The sequence below is a fragment of the Sciurus vulgaris genome, assembly GCF_902686455.1.
Source record: "Sciurus vulgaris genome assembly, chromosome: 3".
NCBI classification, from domain to species: domain Eukaryota; kingdom Metazoa; phylum Chordata; class Mammalia; order Rodentia; family Sciuridae; genus Sciurus; species Sciurus vulgaris.
Genome location: NC_136463.1, coordinates 150,266,641 through 150,275,358, shown reverse-complemented (window position 1 = coordinate 150,275,358; position 8,718 = coordinate 150,266,641). Strand labels below are relative to the sequence as shown.

The 8,718-nt window shown below is 39.2% G+C and overlaps 1 pseudogene across 1 annotated transcript; it reads right to left on the bottom strand.

Moving 5' to 3' along the window:
- Positions 1-5,046: 5,046 nt before the first annotated feature.
- On the bottom strand, positions 5,047-6,463 carry LOC306658107 (serine/threonine-protein phosphatase 4 regulatory subunit 2-like; annotated as a pseudogene). Its single transcript has one exon. The product of its transcript is annotated as a serine/threonine-protein phosphatase 4 regulatory subunit 2-like (transcript).
- Positions 6,464-8,718: the final 2,255 nt, after the last annotated feature.

The window sequence follows — 8,718 nt, the reverse complement described above, 5'->3', positions numbered from 1 at the left end:
GAGGTAGGGCCTAGAGAGAGATGAATGGGTCATGGGGGATAGGAATGCATTAATGCCTTTCTCACATGAATAATTTCTCACTCTTGAGGGACCAGATTAGTTACCCTAAGAGCAGGTCATTTCACAGTGAGTTTGACTTCCTTGGCTCTCTCTTGCTTCTTTTCTGCATGATTGCTCTTCTACTTTTGGCAGTGAGGTATGCACCAGAAGCTGAGCAGATGCCAGTGCAATGTCTGACTTTCATAACCATGAGACAAAATTAAAATCTTTTCTTAATAAACTACCCAATCTCAGTTGTTCTGTTACAGCAAAAGAAAACAAATGAAGACAGAGTTTAGCCACATTTCCCTTTCCCAGCTTAGTTTATAGGTGAGATCACATGAGATCATTTACAATAAAGCACAATCTTACAATATGTCACTCCCCCTTTGATCCTTGCTTTTTGCGGATAAAACTGAGTGAATTACATAAACCAGTTTTCTAAACTTTAGTCATTCATTTACCATCTTCACAATTAATACCATATCCTCATATTATATATTCTATTATTAGTTTAACATTCACATTTAAATGAGCTGACAAGGTAAATTGAAATATATTTTATTATTTAAATAGCTAGGTATGTCTATTGGAATTGTGGTAAGTAGTAATATCTGTGTAAGCCAGGTTTGAAGCCCTAGTTATATTATTCCTTCCTAACACATATGACAACGTCACACAAGATCGGGAAGGTGTTATTGGATTTTGACTTCTGTGTAACGGTATGTCTTCCTGGGATTCAGTATTCATATATTTATATGATGTCTATCAATGGAAACAGGCTGAAGGTTTGTGGGACACAATGTCCAGGGGCGTGGAGCTTGCTGTGGTAAGATGTAAGAGGTGAATGGAAAGTGAAGGCTGGCACTGAGAAAGGTCTTCTGTTGGTTGGATGTGAGATGTAAGGTCTTGACCTTAAAACTAAGTGCTAGAGTGTAGTTAAGCATAAATAGGGACCCCTCAAATAGTAGCATGGTGCTGAAGGGTGACAATCACAGCTGTGGTTGCTTTTACAGTCGGAGTGGTATAACCGTATTATAAGTATTACTAATTTGTTTTGTATTATCTGAAGACTTTCATTTCTTTTAAATGTACTACTAGTAATCAAAAATGTCCAGCAGACCAAAAATGTTAGAAACTACAGGCATAATGGTTTAGGCCAATTAGAAAGCACAAAATTCTTCAAGTAGAGGCCCACAAGGGTGATGTTATTATGGAAGTGTCAGGAAAACTTGCCAAAAAGACATCCATGTGAGGGAAAAATCTGCCTCAGTGATTCATAAACACAGTTGAGTCTTTGCTTTCTACATTATGGATAGGTAACTGGAGAAACAGGGGTAGAACTGTTGGCTTGCTGCTCAAGGAATTCCTGCCTGCCTTTTCTGTCATTTGCCCTAAACTGTCTCTGAATTATTTGAGGTTAAGTCTACTTTCCCTGCATTCTTCTATAAAAATTAGAGGAGGCCATTGTTTTGGGCTAAGCTCCTGCTTGAGGCCTAACAAAAGGTTAAAAATAAAAATGAAGTCACTCAAGCTAAAGGTCCATGTCACCCAGCTGAAACTAAGCTGTTTATCTGAGTTTCTGAGAAATCAGAATCAGAGAGATAACAACCAAATTTCTCAAACAGGCCAGTTTTAATTGGCATGATAATGAAGTTCCCTCTGTCTTAATCCTTACACAAAAAAAAGGGAACTGGATTGTTAACCCATGGCTTATTTTTCTGTTTTGTCTCTGTCCCTGCCTTACAAGGAAAGCAACTTTAAAAAATCATCAGTCTGCTTTTTCACTCTTTGTTTTTGCTTTCTTCAGCTCTTTACTGTCTATAAACAACCTCTGCTCAGCTCATTGGAGCACTTATTCTATTTTATGGAATGAAGTGTTGCCCGATTCTAGAATTGAAAATAAAGCCAATTAAGTTCTTAAAATAAATTGTTGTAATTTTGTCTTTTGACAGCCTAATTCCAGTTATATACATGCAAACTTATTTTCTTATTGAATTAGTTTTGATGACTTTTTTTTCTAGTCAATTATCCACCTCCTCCACGTCTTAAGACATAGATTTGGGCTGCTATAACAGAATACGGTAGACTGGGTGGCTTATAAACAACAGAAATTTATTTTTTACAGTGCTGGGGACTGGGAACTCCAACATTGAGGTGCCGGAAGGCCCTGTGTGTGGTAAAGGCCTACTTCCTGGTTCAGGGACAACTCTCTTCTACTGTGTCTTCACACCAGGGCAGGGGCCAGGAAGCTGGGTGTCTGGTTTATGAAGACACTAATGCCATCTGTGAAGGCTCCATACTCATGACCTAATCATCCCAAAGCCTCCATCTCCTAACACCATCACATTGGGGATTAAATTTCAACGTTTGGAGTTTGTGGGGACACAAATATTCAATCTACTGCAATCTGTTTTCAGATTTAATGCCAAAAGTTTGTTCTTAGTATTCTCTTATTCTTAAAAATCTTTGTTGTATCCATAGCAATGTTCTCTTTTTACTCTTAATATTGTTTATTTATGGTTCTCTTTTTTATTTCCTTACCAGTTTGTCAGAGTTTTGTCTATTTTATTTTAGTCTTTGAAAAGAGCCCAATCTTGGCTCTGCTGATTCTAATTTAGCTTTTTTATAATCCATCTTTATACCACGTCCCTTGGCATGCATTGCAATATTTGTGTGTGGAAAAAAAATCCCTTAATAACTCAAAGCTGTTACTCTGAATGAATAAAAGTCCCCTTATCTGGAAAAACTTTTAAAATTTTACTGTGGGGGTGTATTTCCTTATTTTTCTGTCCACTTCTCTGAACTCAATGTGATGTCATTTCTTGAATTCTCTTCCTTTGGACAACACTTTCCCCAATTCTGGGTATGTCTTTTATTTCTTCAGTTTTGCCTAGTATCTTACAAAGAGTAGGGACTTGGCTAACTATTGAATAATTTTCTCTCATTTGCTATTTAATTAACACATAACTGAGCAGTGTAGAGACCTGCAAATTCATCTCTAGAGATATAATGCTTGAATACAGATACTTGATCAGAATGGTTTATAACTCCAGAGACCTTAGTTAACTCTGTTTGTTAAAGGAAATGAACTGGGTGTGGAGGTGTGCACCTGTAATCTCAGCTACTTGGGAGGCTGAGGCAGGAGAATCTCAAGTTCCAGCCATGGCAATTAGCACATTAACATATACAACATATAATACAATATAATTGTGTTACTCACAAGATACTTATTGGGTTTATTAAATTGTTCTTTCACAGCACACCCAAGCAGCATGGACTGGTACTGGATGGAGTTCATGCATAAAAGTATACAATGTGTTTCTTTCTTTAACTGCATTGTCATATCTTTTGGCTCTCTGTGTAGTAGACTCTTTGTAGAAATGACGTTTACTTAGTCAGTTTGGGTTGGTATAACAAAGTTCCATAGTCTGGATAGCTATAAACAACAGAAAATTATTTCTCACTGTTTTGGAGGCTGAAAGTCTGAGAGGAGAGTGCCAGCATGGTCGAGCTAAGGTGAGGGCTCTCTTCTGGATTGTGGGCTGCAGTCTTCTTGTTAAATCTTCACTCTATGGAGAGAAAGCTAGATGGCTCTCTGGGGTGTCTTATTTATTTATTTATTTATTTATTTATTTATTTATTTATTTATTTATTTATTTATTTATACTGAGTATTGAACCCAGGGGCACATAACCTCTGAGCCCCCATCCCCAGCACCCTTTTTATATACTATTTTGATAGGATCTCCCTAAGTTGCTTAGGGCCTCACCAAGTTGCCGAGGCTGACTTTATTTTTTTTTTCATAACATGAATATTTATTGCTTCATATGAATACTGTATTGAAAGCCCAAGCATTCGGTTTACACACAGAAATTATACAATTATATACCGCTTCACAAAGGCAGTGAACACATTACACTCTACAAAATCTACTTTACAGAAATTTAAAAATTCTAAATATCAAAAGGTACAGCTGAAGAAACAGGTATAAATTTGGCAGCCAGTAATTTTGACAGGGAAGTTGCAGCTTGCATGACTTTAAATATGTGAGTTTGAAAATATTGAGTTGAGAGTAATCATTGTGCTTTGTGTTGATCTGAAAAATATAACACTGGCTGTCGAAGAAGCATGTTCAAAAATATTTAATTCACTTCAAAATGTCACACAAATTATGGTGGTTTCTATGCACCCCCTAAAGCTTCAGTCATTTTAGCTCAGGTACATTACTAAAGTAATATATTAATTCTTCCAGTACAGTGGTGTTTTATACCATTGACAATTGCATACTCAAGAATAACTTAGAAAGAAATGTGCAATATTCACAATGTCAGAAAAGCAAGCAAGAGGTTAAGGAACCTGCCTGGTTCTTCTGAGATGGTCTCATGTCAGCTTCATAAGCATTCGCTCAAGAAAACAGTAAGCTGATGTGTGAACACAATTTCCAAGATAAAGCACATTTTCTCATAAATAATGAAGTCTTTTTATCAGGCACCTCTGAAGTATACAAAAGAATTTTAGTTTGAACAGATGTCTTGGAATGTGTTTAACCTGGTATTACAACAGACTTAAGATTTCCAGGGTTTCACAGGGCCAGATTTTATGTGAATTACTCGGAAGAGAAAGAAAATGTCTCGTGAAAGAGGTGAACTCAATCATCACCAATAGAAAATTATCCACTGTATTCATCTCTTATAGAAACAGAAAAATATAACATTTCCCCCCTTAGAATAATATATATATATATATTTATATATATGTATGTATATATGACTTAAAGTTCCATTGTACATAGTCAACCGATAAAACCTGGAAACCAGCATGAAACCCTATAATTCACATGTGAAAATGTTGACACTATGACCAAAATGTGAAAACCACTACAGCTGTCAGAAAGAGACAAGACGTAAAGCTTTCTTGCAGATGTGCAAACTAAAGGTGATAATCTTGAAAGGTTCTCAAAATTATAATTATTATGTTCCAGTTTAAAACTTTAATTCTAAATAAAAAAAAAAAAAAAAAAAAACAAAAAATCTATACATAAACCACTGATTTGACCAGACGCCAAAAAAAAAAAAAAAAAAAGCAGTAAGCAGAACCCAGAGGAGCTGCTATTCACAGTTCTTACACGTAGAACTTTTTCAGGATTCACACTTAAAGCACTTCTTAAAGTACTTCACTTTAACAACCTGCTTCTCTTTCTCTTGTAAAACTAAAGGTCCACTTTATTACACAAAAGTTTTATACAGTGTAAAGCCAGAACTGCATGTAAAATACTGCGTCTAAATGCTTTGAAGAAGCCAGTCTTGCTCCATTGGTTCATCTGGGCCTTCCGTGGCGTCGTCGTCATTTTCCATGGATGATTCCGAGAGAATCTCTGCAGTCTTACTGGAAGGGGACCCCACCGACTCTGCCGTCTGCTGGCAGTCAGAACCACTACTGACAGGGTCCACGTTTTCGCTGCCTTCAGAATGTAGCTCTTTCTCAGCTCGAGACAGATCGGACTCCTCCATCTGATTACTTTCCTCAGAAGTCTCTTCATTCACAGTTAAGGCATCATCAGATTCTTTTTCTTGATTTTTTTCTTTCTGGGATCATTTCTCTTGATGTCATAAAAGATTCTTCTTCTTCCTCCTCATCCTCTTCCTCCTCCTCTTCTGTGCAGTGCTGCTGGGCACAACTATTTCCCTTGTCTTTGTCCTGAGATGACGATGGTGCTTCCGCTTCCTCCCCCATGACGGATGCGGTTTCACTGGACGTGGTCTGACTGGCCCTCTCTCTGACCTCGCCTTCTTTGTCAAACCTGAGTCTTTCTGCCTCGTGCCCTTCAGCCTCCACAGCATCTTCCTCGGAATGTTTGGTTTTTACAGGACTCACTGAAGAAACCTCTGATTCAGATGCTGGGGAGTCACTGTGGTTTTTCTCTTCATTATGTGGCGAGTTTGACTCTGCTGCCAGTGCTCTCAGGCAAACCGTTGGTTGTCAAGGGGGCTGATAAAGACACCTTTGTCGATTCAGAGGCCTGGGTGTTCCAGGCCCATTTATATTAGACCTATCAGTGTAGCTTGGTGAATTTCCAGGGAACATAACACCATTCATTCGATTTAAACTATTGGAATTGTTTTTTTCTGAAGAAGGATAAACACAGCTAACAACCATTACGTTCTTTCCTACGCCTCTGAGAATTTGTCTGTTCCTGTATAGTTTCTCCTTGGATCTGTTAGCAATTCACATAGTCGCTGAATAGTAAAAGGGATACCATTAAATCCAGTGACAATTTTCAGAATTCTTTCCTTCATTTCATCAAAGGGAATATATTCCACATTAGGATTGGGAGGACCTCTTGGTTCAGGAGCTGAAGTTCTGAAATCATCCATCACTTTCTCCAGTTTGAAAATAAAATAGCCTTTAAATTGAGACCATTGAATCTCGGCGTCCAGCATCGTCGCTCCTTGGCGGCAGCTGGGGGACCTCGACGCCGGCCCAGCGGCGCTCCAGCACCGCCAGGCGCCTCCGCGTGCAGCAAACCTGGCGCGTCGTCTCGGACCTTCGGAGCCACGCGCCGCGGAGAACCGAGCGCTGGGGAAGAGCCAGAGGTGCGCGCAGTGCGGCTCCGCGGAGCGGGACGCGGCGGCCCTGTCGCCTGGGCTCCATCGCTGTCGTCTTCGGCTCCGCGGCCGCGAGGGAACGAGAGAGCACCCAGGACGCCAGTTCCTCGCCCTTGTTGCACTCCCGAGGCTGACTTTAAACTCACAATCCTCCTGCCTTAACCTCCCAAACTGCTGGGATTACTGGTGTGTTCCTGACAATGGGGTCTCTTTTATAAGGGTACTAATTCCATTCTTGAGGGCTCCCTCTCCTAACCACTTTTTCAGAGGCTCCCCCTCCAAACACTATCACATTGGATTTAAACCTATAAATCTGGGGGGACACAAACATTCAGCCCATTTCAGACAATCAAGCCCATTTCTACTGTCTACTCCCATCCCATGATAGTGCCTACCTTGACCAAGGGTATTAACTTACCCAAAGAAAGAGCCAGATAGAGATTTGCTCAGTCTTGGAAAGGGAGAGATAAGAAGACAGATCCTGGAAGTTCTCTTCTGCACAGAGTATACCTTCACTTGGGAATATACCCACCACATCCACATGACAGACTATGCCCTACAGCTAGCTGAGTTGAATGTCTTATGATCATAGTTCCATAATGCCATCCCCTAGCAAGGTCCTGAGTTCAGATTCCCAAACAAAATGTGATTTTAAACAGAATGAATCAAACATCATTACCCTATGTAAATGTATGATTATGCAAATGGTATGCTGTTACTCATGTACAAACAGAAACAACATGTATCCCATTTGTTTACAATAAAAATAAATTTTAAAAAATGTGATTTTTAATTTGATTTCCAATATTGTCAGCACTGTGATCTAGGTAATCCTCTATTAATCCTCTCTCACTACATACCAGGTAGTATCATGGAATATTGCTCTATAAGATAGTCCCACCCTCCCAGGTTTCCTGGGAATAGCAGAGCTATCAGCCAATTTCTCAGTCACAAGATTATGTTAAAGGATTTAACAAATGGAAAAAATATTACATAACATAGTCTCCAAAAATATGTGCAAGAATTGTGAGAATTCCTAGGTTAACTTCAATCTTTAAAGGCTATTCACTTCACACATTTTTCATTCTTTTTCTTGCTGAGAATGAGGAACCTTGAAATACACTTGCCTCTGTGTTTATCTTACCAATGATTCTCAGCCTGTTACTGCCTGTATTGGGTGACCAGGAACAAAAGGATTAAAATCGAGTGTTCTTGGCCCTACTTTATCCACTGGCATGTCGGGGTGGGAATTCTGAGTCTAGCAATTCCCACTTCTTTCTCCTTGAGAGCTCAGACAGATTCTGGCTCTACTAGACTGCATGCTGGAATTTTGGCATGCAAAACTGAGCAAATTTGATTAGTCGGCTTTTTCAATGCTGCAACCAAAAGATCTGGCAAGAACAATCAGAGGAGGAAAAGTTTATTTTGGGGCTCATAGTTTAAGAGGTTTCAGTCCATAGAAGTCTGACTTCATTCCTTGGGGCTTGAGGTGAGGCTGAAGATCATGGAGGAAAGGAATGGTGGAGGAAAGCAGCTTAAGGCATCACACCAGGGAGCAGAGAGAGGGACTAAGCTCAGCTCAGCAACTACATGCAGCAAAGGCACACCCCAATGACTCACCTCCTCCAGCCATACCTTACTAGCCTGAAGTTATTACTCAGTTAATCTCCATCAGGATTTCTATCATTACCATTCAATGATAGAAAACAGAATATAGATGAGATGGGATAGGGTGGTTTTATGGGAAAAGACCAAGATTTGTGAAGAAGACAGAAGAAAGAGCAAAGATAAAAGAGGGGAAAGAAAGGAAATGAAAGACTGGAACTATGAGGAGTTTCGTTGTAAAGAGTTTCATAATTGAGAACTGAATGTCAAGAAGAGAGAGTATGGATTTGAGAGACAGTTCTCTTCCATATGGAGGGTATTGAAAGTGGCAGAAGTAAGAGAGTTTTTTTTTTTTTTTTGAAACGCTGTTTTGTTTTGAATGAATAATAAACTTCTTACCTTTGATGCTTTTCAAGATAAATGATAATAATGGTTTTAAAAGATTTGAATTCATTGGGTTGCTGGA